The 13,682-nt window shown below is 33.3% G+C and overlaps 2 long non-coding RNA genes across 7 annotated transcripts; both read left to right on the top strand.

Annotated features, from left to right (window-relative positions):
- Positions 1-692: 692 nt before the first annotated feature.
- LOC144552424 (uncharacterized) lies at positions 693-1,857 on the top strand. The gene is made up of 3 exons (XR_013511128.1): positions 693-748; positions 1,442-1,528; positions 1,674-1,857. It is a non-coding gene; the product is annotated as an uncharacterized LOC144552424 (long non-coding RNA).
- Positions 1,858-7,124: 5,267 nt separating this feature from the next.
- Positions 7,125-13,283, top strand: LOC144552426 (uncharacterized). Of its 6 annotated transcripts, XR_013511132.1 has the most exons (7): positions 7,125-7,413; positions 7,743-8,977; positions 9,797-9,889; positions 10,266-10,326; positions 11,183-11,632; positions 11,732-11,836; positions 12,561-13,283. It is a non-coding gene; the product is annotated as an uncharacterized LOC144552426 (long non-coding RNA). The 6 variants fall into 6 exon arrangements; XR_013511135.1 differs by lacking the exons at positions 11,183-11,632; positions 11,732-11,836; positions 12,561-13,283 and adding an exon at positions 10,713-10,926 and having other exon boundaries at positions 7,743-8,277; positions 8,829-8,977; XR_013511130.1 differs by lacking the exons at positions 11,183-11,632; positions 11,732-11,836; positions 12,561-13,283 and adding an exon at positions 10,713-10,926.
- Positions 13,284-13,682: the final 399 nt, after the last annotated feature.

Here is a 13,682-nt window from a genome sequence, read left to right as displayed (position 1 = left end):
GCTACCCCCTCCAGGATCTCTTTCAGTTCCTGACTAGTTACAGGTGTTTCCATCTTCACAATTGACTGCCCAAACCCAACAAAGGAACGAGATCAAACACAACTCAACTACAAGCCGTGCACCTACACGCGATCACAGCTTTCTCCATCTATCTATATGACCCTAGGTTTATGCACATCTAAAAAAAAAATCTGTCCTTTTCCTTTTTTTTTTTTTACTTCACCAGCACATACTAATAGAAACGAACAAAAGAAAGGAATAACTTTGAGAAAGTCACCAGCACATGACAAAAAACTAATGCCTTTTTTACTTCACCAGATCCGTACAAACAAATTAGAAAAAAACAAAAAAAGAGTCACCAGCGAAGGAATAGGTGGAGAGATGGAGAAAACGCCAAACAACTTCGCTACCAACTATTAGCGCCCAAGCATAGACTAAAAATCAGAGCGGAGTCGCTAGAGCGATAAAAAACACTGAAGCGAACGAAATAGTCGAAGTGGTTAGATTCGCTAGTGGAGTCTGATCGCCATCGACAGAATAGCCGCCTCTGAGAGGCTCTGATACCATGTAGTTTTGAATAAAATTAGGGTTCACTTTCTCTCATGGAGAGGCTCCACTTTATATTAATACACTCTTACAAATAGGTCCTTATAACATTAACTAATTAACTTAATAGATCTAAATTACTCAACAAATTTCACAAAGTGTACAATGCTCAAGCTTTAGCATGGGTGGTCTAGGAAATGTGGTGATGTAAGTTTTATGCATTTTGTTTACTAATATTTGCTATGAATGTGGTTGTAGCAGTCTTGTCAGTGCACAAAAATATCCTGCGATGGCAGGAGTTGTTCTGCTTATTTTAATGAATATCTAAATGATAGGAAGAATCGAAAATGGTGGCTAAGCACCTCATTTCTATATGCGACTATCAGTTAGGAGGGTATTTTTCAAGTCTTCCTATCTTATGTATATCGAAAGGGTGCTTAGCCAACCATTTTCTATTCTTCTGATCAACAGTTGGTTCTTATATATCATAATTAAAAATCATTTAGACATCCATTAAAATAAGCACAACAACTCCTATAGGGGTGGGCGGGTGGCTACTCACCCTTTCGATTATACTAAGATTGTCCCTGTGTAATGATATAGATCTTTTTGTTAAATCGTTTTCTGAAATCAAAATTTATATGCACGAGTTATAAGCAAAAGCCATAATTTTTCAATCTAAAGTGCAAATTTCTCACTGTTTAAATAACTTAGTCTCAGGTTGAACTGCAGTTTGTGACTGCAATGGCCACACAAAAAAGAAAAAAGAAGAAGAGCATTTGAAAATAGTTGGGTGCTATCTGCAAATATGATATACTCTTTTTGTTATTTGAAAAGAAAATAATCCTTACTTTCTAACAGGTCGTGTTTAATTAATGACTTTAAACTTTGTTAGGTTGGTAGATACAAGAGCCCAGATGAGCACCCTTTCTTTCCAGAAGGTCTGCCTAAGCCGGTACTGCCACCAATGAAATACCCTGAGGTGAGTTTATGTCCAGATCTGAATTTTTATCCAAGTTATTTTAAAATATAGAAAAAACTATTTGCAATTTTTCATTTCTTTTTTTTGTTCTGGTATTTTTTTTACCTGCTTAGTACCTAATCGTACCTTTTGTTTTTTGATTAAGGTTTCTGGGTTCTGTTTAACAAGTCAGCCTTTTACGAGGAACCCAGAAAATGTAGCAGCGGTTATTCTAGGCAGTGGTGTTGGGACCCATTTTTTTCCCCTTACTCAAATAAGGGCTAAACAAGTTGTAAATTTCCTTAGATTGAAATACTGTACTATACATATAACAAAGTATCCTACAAATTTTTTTTGTGAGGCACTTATTACTTCTTACGAGGCAGGTGCCAATAGGAGGTGGCTTGTACTGGCTCAACAGTGGGCTCAACAAAGTATATATTCTGACCCAGTTCAACTCTGCATCGTTGAATCGACATCTTACATAAACCTTCAACATCAGCAACAATGTGGCTTTTGGGACGGCTTTATGGAGGTTAGACTTGGACTTCAGGGTTTAGGGTTCCATCCCATATGCATTTACTTGTGACTTGTACTTCCAAAGAACCTGAACATTATTAACAGAAACAAATTCCTGCTGAAGCAGCCTACTTGGACCCAAAATATATTTATGTCCGGACAAAACCCGAACACCTCTCTATTTTCCATGTCTAATACAAATTAGTGTATCATTTATTGAAGTATATAATGATATGTGGCAGGTTTTAGTGGCCACCCAAACCCCAGGAGAGGATGGAATGAAGTGGTTTCAAGGGACAGCTGATGCTGTTTGTCATTTTGATTGGCTCTTTGAGGTGCTTAATTATGCTTTTATGTCTTCATATAATTCTCTCATATGTACTTTATTATATTAAAAATATCAAATGGTTTTCTGGAATTACATAATTGACGATTTTAGCAACGTTTACTACTTTTATCCCGAGGGTGTTGGACTGTTGGTTGCTCCAAATTGGTAATAATTTAGTCTTGATTGAGCCTGAATTTGAACCGAAATTAGCCTCAAAATCCATGATTAATTGAGATTTAGAACTAAGTTTTTTTTTTTTTTTTTTTTTTTTTTTTTGTAAAAATACATTCCTGGCCTAACAACAATGTTTAGACTAATTTGCTGGCTTCTGTATGCAGGTCATATTGATCTTATCTGGATATTGTCTTTAGCGGATGGACTACGTGGACTTTGTCCAGGTATGATAGAACTTACAAAAGAATGTTTTTGTCATTAACATTTTAAAAGAACTTATAATATTGCTGATTTGTACTTCTTTTTGCATGCAGACACTACTAGAATCTGGGTTTATTGCATGCGTAGGTCTAGTTTGTTGCAAGGTAAGGATGGCCCTTGCAACAGAAATGACATTTCTGGATTCCTCAAACTTGTTGCAAGGGTAGTCCCTTGCAACACCTATCGCATGCAAATGTGTGATGTGCAACCATGCAACTGTTTTCTACCTACTCTTGCAATTACGTTTTGGAAATCATATATTATAATTAATTGGAGGTCCTTGCAACAACTGAACCCCTTGCCCATGCAACTACTCAAATACATGGTGGATATTATATTTTATTAACCGGCCTTGCAACTACTTAACCCCATGCCCATGCAAATATTTTATCCCCTTGTTTATATTATATTTTAATGAAGCTCCTGTTTATATTATTTTCTCATGCAATTGCATGAGACTACCCTTGCAACTGTTTAGTTCCTGGAGACAGATTTGTTTCTGTTTATTTTCAATGAAAATTTTTATTATAAATCACAACAACATGAATAATATTAGTTTATAAGAATTCAATACTTTGATAACTTAAATTTTGGAAGTTAGAACAAACACTCATTAAATTTTTCTTTTTTCTCATCACCATGGAATATTATTCTAAATATATACCTATACATGGGCAACATAAATATTCAAGAGCACAAAATAACAGATATATATTCATAATAATTTGTTCAATATCACTTCAATACAAGAACTATCTTCTGACGAGATTGTAACATCCACCTATCCATGTAAAATAAATTAATAAATTAAACAAATAATTATATTGATATCTTCAACTTGAAAGTAGACAATTCTTATAAGAGTTAAACGAAAATTTGTAATTACTGGTACAACATTTTCAAAAAAAAATACAAGATGATTATTGTCTTATAACAGAAACAAATTTTTCCATTTTTGAAATTTTCTACGATTTATAATGAATTCTTAAAGTTTAGCTTCTGAAAATGCAAAAACAGGTACAATAGTGCTGCTGTTGCAGAACTTCCCTATACAGAAACCCCAAATTCAACTCAGTTACAAAATCCATAAAAATGTTAAATAAATCATGGTGAAAGATCTTAATATCCTGAGAATTTTGGTACCAGGAACACTCAATTTGGAGCTGTATTTTGTCTTGTACAAATTATGCAAAACTGTTTGTCAGAAAATAAAATCTGGTACAGAACTGATCTTGAGAAAAACTTAAGTTTGGCATAGCTCTAGGCAATACAATGAGTTGAAATTAATAGTGGGTGTAGATCATGACTTCCTGAAATTTTAGAAACAAAGAATATCTAATTTGGATCTATGGTTTGTTCTACACAAAAATAACAAAACAACATGTCAGAATGATCCAAACTGCACCTCACAAACTGAAAAGTGATGAAATAAATTGTTAAAAATATTGCAAAAAATAAGAAAACATGCACAAAGGTTGTATGAAGGTCTTTGGGTAAGTTGTGCATACATTTTTGTGATAAAATCATCAAATTGAGCATCAAGGAGACTACAAACTAACCCATAGTACATGTTGCTTTTGCGCTATGCATTGATATGAACTTAATATGAGTCTCACACTCAATCCAGTAGCATAGATGCAAATGTATTAGTTATTTATTCTTGAATTTTTTTTTAAAAGATATAAATAACTATATCTTATTGCCTATTTTCTTAAAATGCCCTGCAATCAACAAAGAAATTGTTTGTTTTTTTCTAAAACATATCCGAAGATTGGATAGTGGATGAAGGAATACTCATGATTTATTTTGTAAAACATAGGCAGAACCAAATCCAACTCATGATATGGAAATGATATTTGTGAAAGATCTATTTGTCAAAGAATTTAGAGTTTTGTGAACTTCCCTCCCGAGTCCCATCTCTAAATCGATTGCCGACCTTGATAAGCAGTAAACTAACCCATCAGTGATCAATCATGGTTCCAATTGGTGAGCTGCGAATTGAAAATAGTTACTTAAATTAGAGAAGATAAAAAATAAATCATACTTTTTTTTGGATTTGTAGTCACTGGCACAAAAGGTTAAAAAATCAATAAATAATTTCCTAATGTCGCTTTGTAAAGCTGTCACCATTAGCTGTGGAATGAAAAGGTAGTTAGTTGTAACCTTATATGTGCAGGCATTTTAACAAAAACCTTGTATGCATGGCAAGATAAAAAAGATTCCAAAACCTATTTAATTGCAAATCTTTATTGTAACTATTCTTATCTTTAATTAATTGATGAAAGACATGTTGGAATAGAGTACAATAATCAATATGACAAACAAAAATCTGAACTAATAACTTTGCGTTAGTCAGACAATTCATCAAACACCTTTCACGCAAGGTACATGTAGTCAGTTTCTAATCACAATTCATCAAGTACCTTTAACAATGTTGAAGTTATGACTTGAAGTCAGTTCTTATCACAAAAATTAGTTATGATACAAAGTTAGTCTTACAATTTGGAAAGAACATTGAAGAGTCCAAAGACACCCGTTTAAACTGATTGGAGATCACTACGCAATCGTTGGTGTGGAGAGACAATAGAAATAACACTAATCGTAGCGACACACTAGCACCGAATCTGATTGCCCCTCTCGACGGTCTCTCAATAGAATGACAGTAGAAATAACACTAATCGTCGATAACACCATAAAAAATTGTTTGGCGGCTGCCAAAAATGTGGAGGGAAAATGTAGAGGGAAGTTACTGAAAGTACATGAGTTTTAGAGGGAAATGAAAATTAGAGTTTTGGAGCGAAATGAAAAAAATTGGTTTGGAAATTTTGGAAGTTTTGGACCAAAATTGTGAATGGAGCGGGTTAGTCTTCTCCATGAAGGAAATGAAGGGAAAGAGATGAAATATATTTTATTGGGGTGGGATCCACTTGGAAGAGAGAGCAAATGAGAGAAAAAAAGTGAGGCAAGGCCATACAACTATTTGTGTGGCTCGGTCTGACAGGCATCAGATGGCTCATATCTGTTATGAAATTAATGATTATTGTACAGAAAATAATATGAATAAATTCCTAAAAAAATCAATTCGGCATTTATACATATCCTTTGACCAGATAATGCTTGTAATTATGAATTTCATATAATTTCATCAGTATTTGCCATTTAAAATTGAGCCAATAATTATGGACCGTTCATTTTTGTATGATCAATCAATGGTGGATCTGCAATTAAATAATTTCAAATTAGTTTTTTAAATGATCAAGAGAAAACATTGAACGTAACCAACAAAAAAAATTTGAAGTTTCGATATGTGGAGGCTTCGATCCAATGCGAAGTATTTATAGCCCTACGATGTTTGTATATTCCGTTAGCTTGATAGATTAGTAAATGAACATAAAATTTCATCAAACTTCACTACAACGAAATGAATATGATATTCTTCAATTTGAACGGTTCCGATCGACCGTTGGACAATGTATACTTATGGGTCTTCATTAACTCACATTACAAGAGTTCATGTTCTATGTTGATACTTGAAGGGTGTGAGTTATTTGTGTAACAAGCATGGTATGCTGTGTAATTTTTTTTACAAATCATTCAGTAATTCACAAAACATGTTCTTCCATTTATTACCACATTAATTTAATTAATTTCGTTATAATTTGTTCCAAATAAATAAAATTTGTTCACAAAAATATAACTCATTCTTTAATGATGCCACGGTTCACTAAAAAAATACTAAATATCTAACCAAATCATATAATGTATAACTTTCAATTCTTACGTAAATTAAACCATATAAAGTTTTCAAATGAAATTAATTTCATTCCATAATTAAAAAACAATTACAAATTACACCATATATAATTCCAATCATATTCAATTAATTGCAACAATAACTAAAAATTGCTCTATTAACGATTATACCATATATAATTCCAATCATATATTATTCCATTCCATAAAATTATACCATATATAATTCCAATCATATATAATTCCATTCCATAAAATTGCTCTGTTAATGATTGATCTCTAGAAATTTGATTTCCAGAAATTTGGTTTATGTCCCAGACAATTTTCATTTCCCTCCCACTTTGACCCCTTAGTAATTCGGATCCATAAAGTAATTCAAATTGTGAGTGCAGATTCGGACCATTCGATATTTTGTGGCACGAATATTAAAGAGATCTGTGCATTCACCTCGGACCAGATCCTAATCGGACAGTCCATATCTAAAGTCACAATTCAAGTTACTTTAGAGACATTGGACCCAGACAAAAAACCCTAGAACTTATCCCCTCTCCCGCAAATGACCCTCCCTGCCAGCCACCTCGTTATTTCAATTTTATTTGTTCACCCCAGAAGTGCTACCCTCTCAAAGTGGCTCGTTTTACGCCTCTCTCTCTCTCATAAGTGCTACCCTCTCAAAACCCGATCAAATCGATCTCTAGACCATCCTCAAAACCCGATCAAATCGATCTCTAGACCATCCTCAGACCTTTCGCTCTTAGGCTTAAGAACCTAGCTTCTGGCTCTTTTCTCTGGCGCGATTCAGGTCTAGAGGAAGGTTAGATCGAACATCCAGTCGGGTACAGTGTGAACCAACTGATTTTTTCCAAATCAGGTAACAAGGTAGTAATTAATTTGGAAATTACTAGTTTTATAGTTTCTGGTTTAATTCGGGTAACCCTAAAATTTTCACCTCAAACTTGTTATTTCGAAATTGAGCTGTCAATAGCTTATCAAATCATGTTGATGCTCATTTAAGTGTTGCCTTGCTTGTTTGTTCGAATTTTGTGTTATGGGAACAAAGAGAGAAGGCTAATTGGATAGTTCTTGTTAAATATAGCAGTAAGGTTGAGGTTTTAACACTTATTGGATAGTTCTTGTTAAATTAGAACTCGCAAATTGGTGATTTTTTAACTACAAAATTTATTTTTAATTATTATGCAGGACATCAGCATTGGGTCTGGGATTGTATTTTCTCAGTTGATGGTGCTTAAATTATTTGATCACAGGTAAGTTTTTCCAGAAAGAGAAGGCTGTAATTCCAGTTGATGGTGCTTAAATTATTTGATCACAGGTAAGTTTTTCAGTTGACGGTGCTTAAAAGGGTATCATGACACCCCTATTACAGCCCATGCCTGTAATTCCATTGGACCGTCAATTAGGCTCAATATGTGCCACATTTACTCCTGGTTATCAAAATGGATACATTTGTTTTCGTTTACTGTGACACCAACATTAATTAAGAGTCTTTCTAATAATAAAAGTCAACATAAAAAAAGTTGCAATAATATTAATAATAGTGTACATCTCTATAATTTATAAGAATAATAAATTATTTTTCAAGTTAAAGTAAAATTATAAATGTGTTATTAATTGAATTTGTATGATTCTAAAGGACTTTTGGGCATTTGCACCAACCATTTATTGAATTATAATAAAAATTACAACTATCAGAGGAGCACGACTGCCATATATGTTGGTAAATTACTCTCATTTCTTAGATATATTTTAACTTTGCTGAAGGATTACTATGGTGGTTTTTGCAATAAAAAATTATGCTGCCAGTAAAACTTGTGTTGTTCACAAAGTCAAATAGTATGAATAACTATTATGTGAACTTCCTCTATTAGATAGATATTATTTGCTTCTAGAATTCAGTTCTTGGCTAGAGGTTTCATTATATTGTAGCAAATAGAATAGAAATATATACTTAATCAGACTAGCTATAATGGAGGGTTCCAATGCCACAAAGTTAATAGTCACCAACTAATTTTTTTTATTTCAAATTTTAAAATCCAATTGTCTAATTCAAACTGTTGATCTTGTAAATAATGAACTTGAAAAATCATAAAATTTTACGAGCACACATCTCTCATGAAAATGAACAAGATCAATGGTTTGGATTTGATATTTAAAATTTCAAACTTTGAAATATAAATAAAAATATTGTGGCATTTTGTGACGCCAATAATTTGTGGCATTGGAACCCTCATTTTTATGTGTGGTGCTTACACAACCTTTTTTTTATAGTTGCTCCAATATGCTATGCTCATCTGGCTGCGACCTAGGTGGGTCAATTCATGAAGTTTGATGATTATCAGTCTGACACATCCTCAAGCCAAGATGGCCACTCTGGGGGTGGTGCACCTGTGCCGGAGTTGCCTCGCCTCCATGAGAAGGTAAAGAGCTCATTTTCTTTTGCTAAGTTAACATAATAGTCTAAGAAGGTGAGGAGGCCTTCATTAGAAGGTGATGAGCTCCATGTTATTTTGCCAAGGAATAGTCTGACTGTCTGTGGTGTATATGAGGCTCTTGAGGCCTCCATTAGAAGGTGAGGAGCTCCATGTTATTTTGCCAAGGAATAGTCTCTCTGTCTATGGTGTACATAAGGCTCTTCAAGCCATGATAAGTTATGGCTGTTTTTATGATGAATATTAGTACTTACTATTGTTTTGTTGTGGTCCCTGGTAGGGATTCGTCTTAATTTATGTGATAACTTTGTGTTAGCAGTGCTTGGTAGATTATCTTTGTTATTTTCTGTGTACTTGGTTATTTGTTAGCTGTGCTTGGTAGATTATCTTTGTTATTTTCTGTGTACTTGGTTGGTTGTTAGCTGTGCTTGGTAGATCATGTACTTAGTTATTGTTGATTTTCTTTATTTTTATTTTATATGAATGACCCAAGGACCATTGTTTTCAAAATTTGTAATCTTGGCATATTTTTAGGGTCAAACACTAAAGTTTTCATTTGCTTTTATTATTGACTAATACATAATTAGTCAATCAATTTTTAAATTAATCACATTTAAAAAAAGTGATTAAAACAGATTTTCAATCCTCACGGCGTAGCGTGGGCACTTGACTAGTTTTCCTAAAAAAAAAAATATTTTCCTGAAGATAAATGGTGCTAAGTGCAGCTATCAGTACATGTATATTAACTATGTTGATATTTTAATTCTTTTATATGAATCTAATTGTTTGCTTCATTTTCAAATGAAGGTCGCCTAGTGGTTGAATTATTACTTGTAGTAATATTATTCCCACTTACAAGGAAGAGTTATGAACCCTCAAAGAGGCCTCTGACAGAAAAAGGTCTTATTTTTACAATGTCTTCTATTTTCATAAAAGAATAAAATTGAAATGCATGCTACTATATAGGAACAAAACACTGTATGAAATGCTAAACAACACACATCAGCATAATATGTAAAAGGAAAAAAATTAGGTACACCTATTTATGACCTTCAAGTGTCCCTAAAGGCCATAAGTTAGAGCCCTAAATTTCACCATAAGTCTCTAAAGGCCCCCATGCTGTTAGATATATCATGTGTTTCTTGAATAGTTCTCTCCATTAGGTCTGAAGCCACATGAAAACAAAATTATGTTTAATATGTACTATTTTTGTACTTGCATGTTTCATTGTATAAATAAATTTCAGAACTTAATACAAGTCATTCTTCACATATAGGGTGATGCGGTTGGATATTGCCTTGCCATTGTGAAGAGCAGTAGTCTCAGTATAATTGGGGGTAAGTTCAATTTCCTATATTCTTTTTGTTTTATTTTTTATCTTTGACTGATTATGGTTAAAGTGAAGTGATAATAGGCCCTTACAGTAATTATGTGCTATATTTCTCTCCTGTAAAGCAATAATTGTTGGTTTTGCTCAGTCAGGAAATTAGGTGTGGCCAATTCATGCTCTTATTTCAACAATTGCTTGTACAAAGTTAGATAAATATTTGATCAATTATGTATCTGAAGCACAAATGATCCAACAACAATAAGCACCAACCATTGAAACAAGAGTAAGCAAGCAAATTTGTTATTTACAAGAAATTTGTTGAGGTTAGTAAATTTAATAGTTTTCTTATGTAATGGTTGTTAAAATTCATATTTATTATGTGCAAAGTTTCAGATGAAAACTCAAGTGAAGTACAAGAGCAATAAAGTGTTTTTGTTGCCATGAATTCGACTGTGGAAATTAACTCAATATCAGTGCATGAAAATATGAAAATATAGAAGTTACAAGTACTTGCAGTATAGTACTTTTGTTTTACTATTTTTAAAATTCTGATACAATGTAAGATGATTATACTATGTTGGTCAATGTTTATTAGTTGCTTTCTATATATTTTTGAATGTGTTTTATGTAAATCTTGATTAATGGGAAACTGAAAATTGTAAAACAGCACTGAGCTAGTACCAGATTGGTACAGGAAGGGTGGATTGTAGAATTGGAGCATGCTAATTTGCATCCATTTCCTGTTAATATATTCTTTGGTACATCCACGCAAATAGTAATTACTGTGCATGCAAAAAATGCAAATCATATCCTTGAAAAATAATCATCCATGCAATAATCTAATCATCTTCTCATGCTAATAGTTAGGTGGGACCCACGTTCCCTTGCCTTGCAAATAGTAAGGTGGGACCAACATGTGTTAGCCTTGCAATAGTCAGGTGGGACCAACATGAGTTAGCCTTGCATATAGTCAGGTGGGACCCACGAGTGTTAGCCTTGCAAATACTAGAAACAGGGTCAACTGTGAAAGTATTAGCATGCGTAGTGATTGCAAGGTCAGGCGCTTGCAACAAGTCAGAAAATAGTTGTTGCAAGGGTGTCCTTGCAAATACTTAGTAGTTGTAAGGAACGTAGTTGCAAGGTTATTGTTGCAAGGGTAAGCGCATGCAACAAGCATTTTCGGGCTTGTTGCAAGGCTAGGCACTTGCAACAAGCCACTTTCTGATGCATGCAATAAAATCGGATTCTAGTAGTGAGAGTCAAAGACAATGTGGCGCAGATGTTGCAATCTCATGCTTGCATATGGACGACAGGTAAATTTAGACAAGTAAATTGCTATACTTTATTTGGTTGAAGTGCATCCATGGTCATTGTTAATTAACTTGTAGGTATTTGATTTGTTTGCTTGACAGTCGTGCTTCAGATTTTGCATTGATGAAGATAGGCGACACTATCAAAGAGTCAAGAGTCATTTCCTTCAGCAAGAAGCCCAAGGGAGAAATCATTTGAAGGATATGGTAATAGAATTTATTCAATGTCTTATCTAAGTTATTAGTTATATGCTATATTAGTCAGGTAATTAGTCCGCAAATGTGACATTAGTAATGTCTGTCTGCATGCATGACCATGTATATACTGAATAATTAAATAGTTGTTAGTAGCTAGTCTTTAGCAGTGTTTAGATCAGGATTATAGCTGTGACTATATAGCGGAAACCACCCTATACAAGTTGTTGTCTATGCCAAATTTTGTTAACAGCATATTCTTAGCTATAAACCATAGATATATTGTACTACCAGGGCCTGAAAATTTTGGGGTCCGGGGCAGGAGATTAAGTTTGAACCCTTTATATATACAATTTTTTTTATTGATATGTGTCAATAGATCATATCTATTCATAGAAAAATTTGTGCTTTTATATATACAAATTTTGGGTCTCCTTGGATCTTGGGGCCCGGGGCCATCGCCCTGGGTGCCCTGCACCTGGGCCGGGCCTGTGTACTACAATACCAATTTTGATACCAAATATTGGAATTCAGATCCAGTGCTAGACCTGATTGAGTAGAATGAGATCTGGGTCGTTTGTTTCAATTTGACACGAATATTAAAACGGAACCCATATTCTAAATAGGCACTGAATTGGTTTTGGCTCGTCCAATAGTATTGTACCCCATATTCTACTCCCAAGAGTTATTAATTGAGCTATGTATTTGCATTAACTTTGCTTTGGTTTGAACATAGAATGGTGAGTCAACAAAGGTGTCCAAGATGCTGCCAGAGAAACTGATGGGTACTTCATAAAGTGGCATCGTGACTGTGATAAAGGATACCATTATACCGAATGGCTGGATCTTTATGTCTGGACCCGACCCGACCCATCTACAGTAAATTGGGCTCGAAGAAAATAAGTTGCAGCCCAAGATCCAGAGTCCAAGAGCAAGGCCTTACAATAATAAACAACCCAATTGTCTCTCTCTGTGTGTGTGTGTGTGTGTGTATATAGATATATATGAGGAGGATTCAAATGCCTCCATCATGCCTCAATTTTTAAAAACTTAAATAACTCAAAGTTTAAAATTTAAACATCAAAATAAAACCGTTAGATGTGATCAATGTTATTTTCTCTATGTGCCCATAAAAAATTATCACATTTTGATTTTTCTTTTATATGAATCAATAAGTTGAAAAATCAATGTCTAGAAATTATTCACATTTGTATACATTTTTACAAGCTCAAGATGACAATCAAAACAAAGTTGAAATGTCATAATTTTTTATATGTGCATAAATAAAATGATATAGTTCATATCCAATGGTTTCATTTTGAATTTTAAGATTTAAATTTTGAGTTATTAAAGTTTTTAAAAATGAAGGCATGATGGAGGCACAAAAAATAGAGGCATTTGAACCTCCTCTGTATATATATATATTTGTATTGAGATGTTATTTAAGCGATAGACAATGTTTTTTTTTTCTCATTAAGCAATTAAATATCTGGTACTTATTGGTCTTCTCCATAAGTTAATTGAATTTTACAGTTTAGTTAAATTTGAACTTGTGAACGCATAAAAGCTAATATTCATAAGTTTGTATTTATTAGAAGCAATTAGTGGACACAAAGTACAATAAAATTTTAATTATTCGATCTTTCTATTTGGGATTTTGGGTCCTTCAATTTAAATTATTTTTCAAAATGTGTGAATATTAACATAAAACCCATAGTATTAAAAAGTTGAAAATAAATAACAAAGTTCTAAATACTATTCATAAACACGTATATGAGATTGAAAATAAATAAGAAAGTTAAAGAAAGAATTGTAGGCTTATAACTGAGTTCGACATAATTATAGGTATACATTTCTT

Source organism: Carex rostrata, chromosome 4 (genome assembly GCF_964058835.1).
Source record: "Carex rostrata chromosome 4, lpCarRost1.2, whole genome shotgun sequence".
Taxonomy (NCBI): domain Eukaryota; kingdom Viridiplantae; phylum Streptophyta; class Magnoliopsida; order Poales; family Cyperaceae; genus Carex; species Carex rostrata.
The sequence above is the reverse complement of the archived record's forward strand: the minus strand, read 5'-3'. Positions and strand labels throughout refer to the sequence as shown.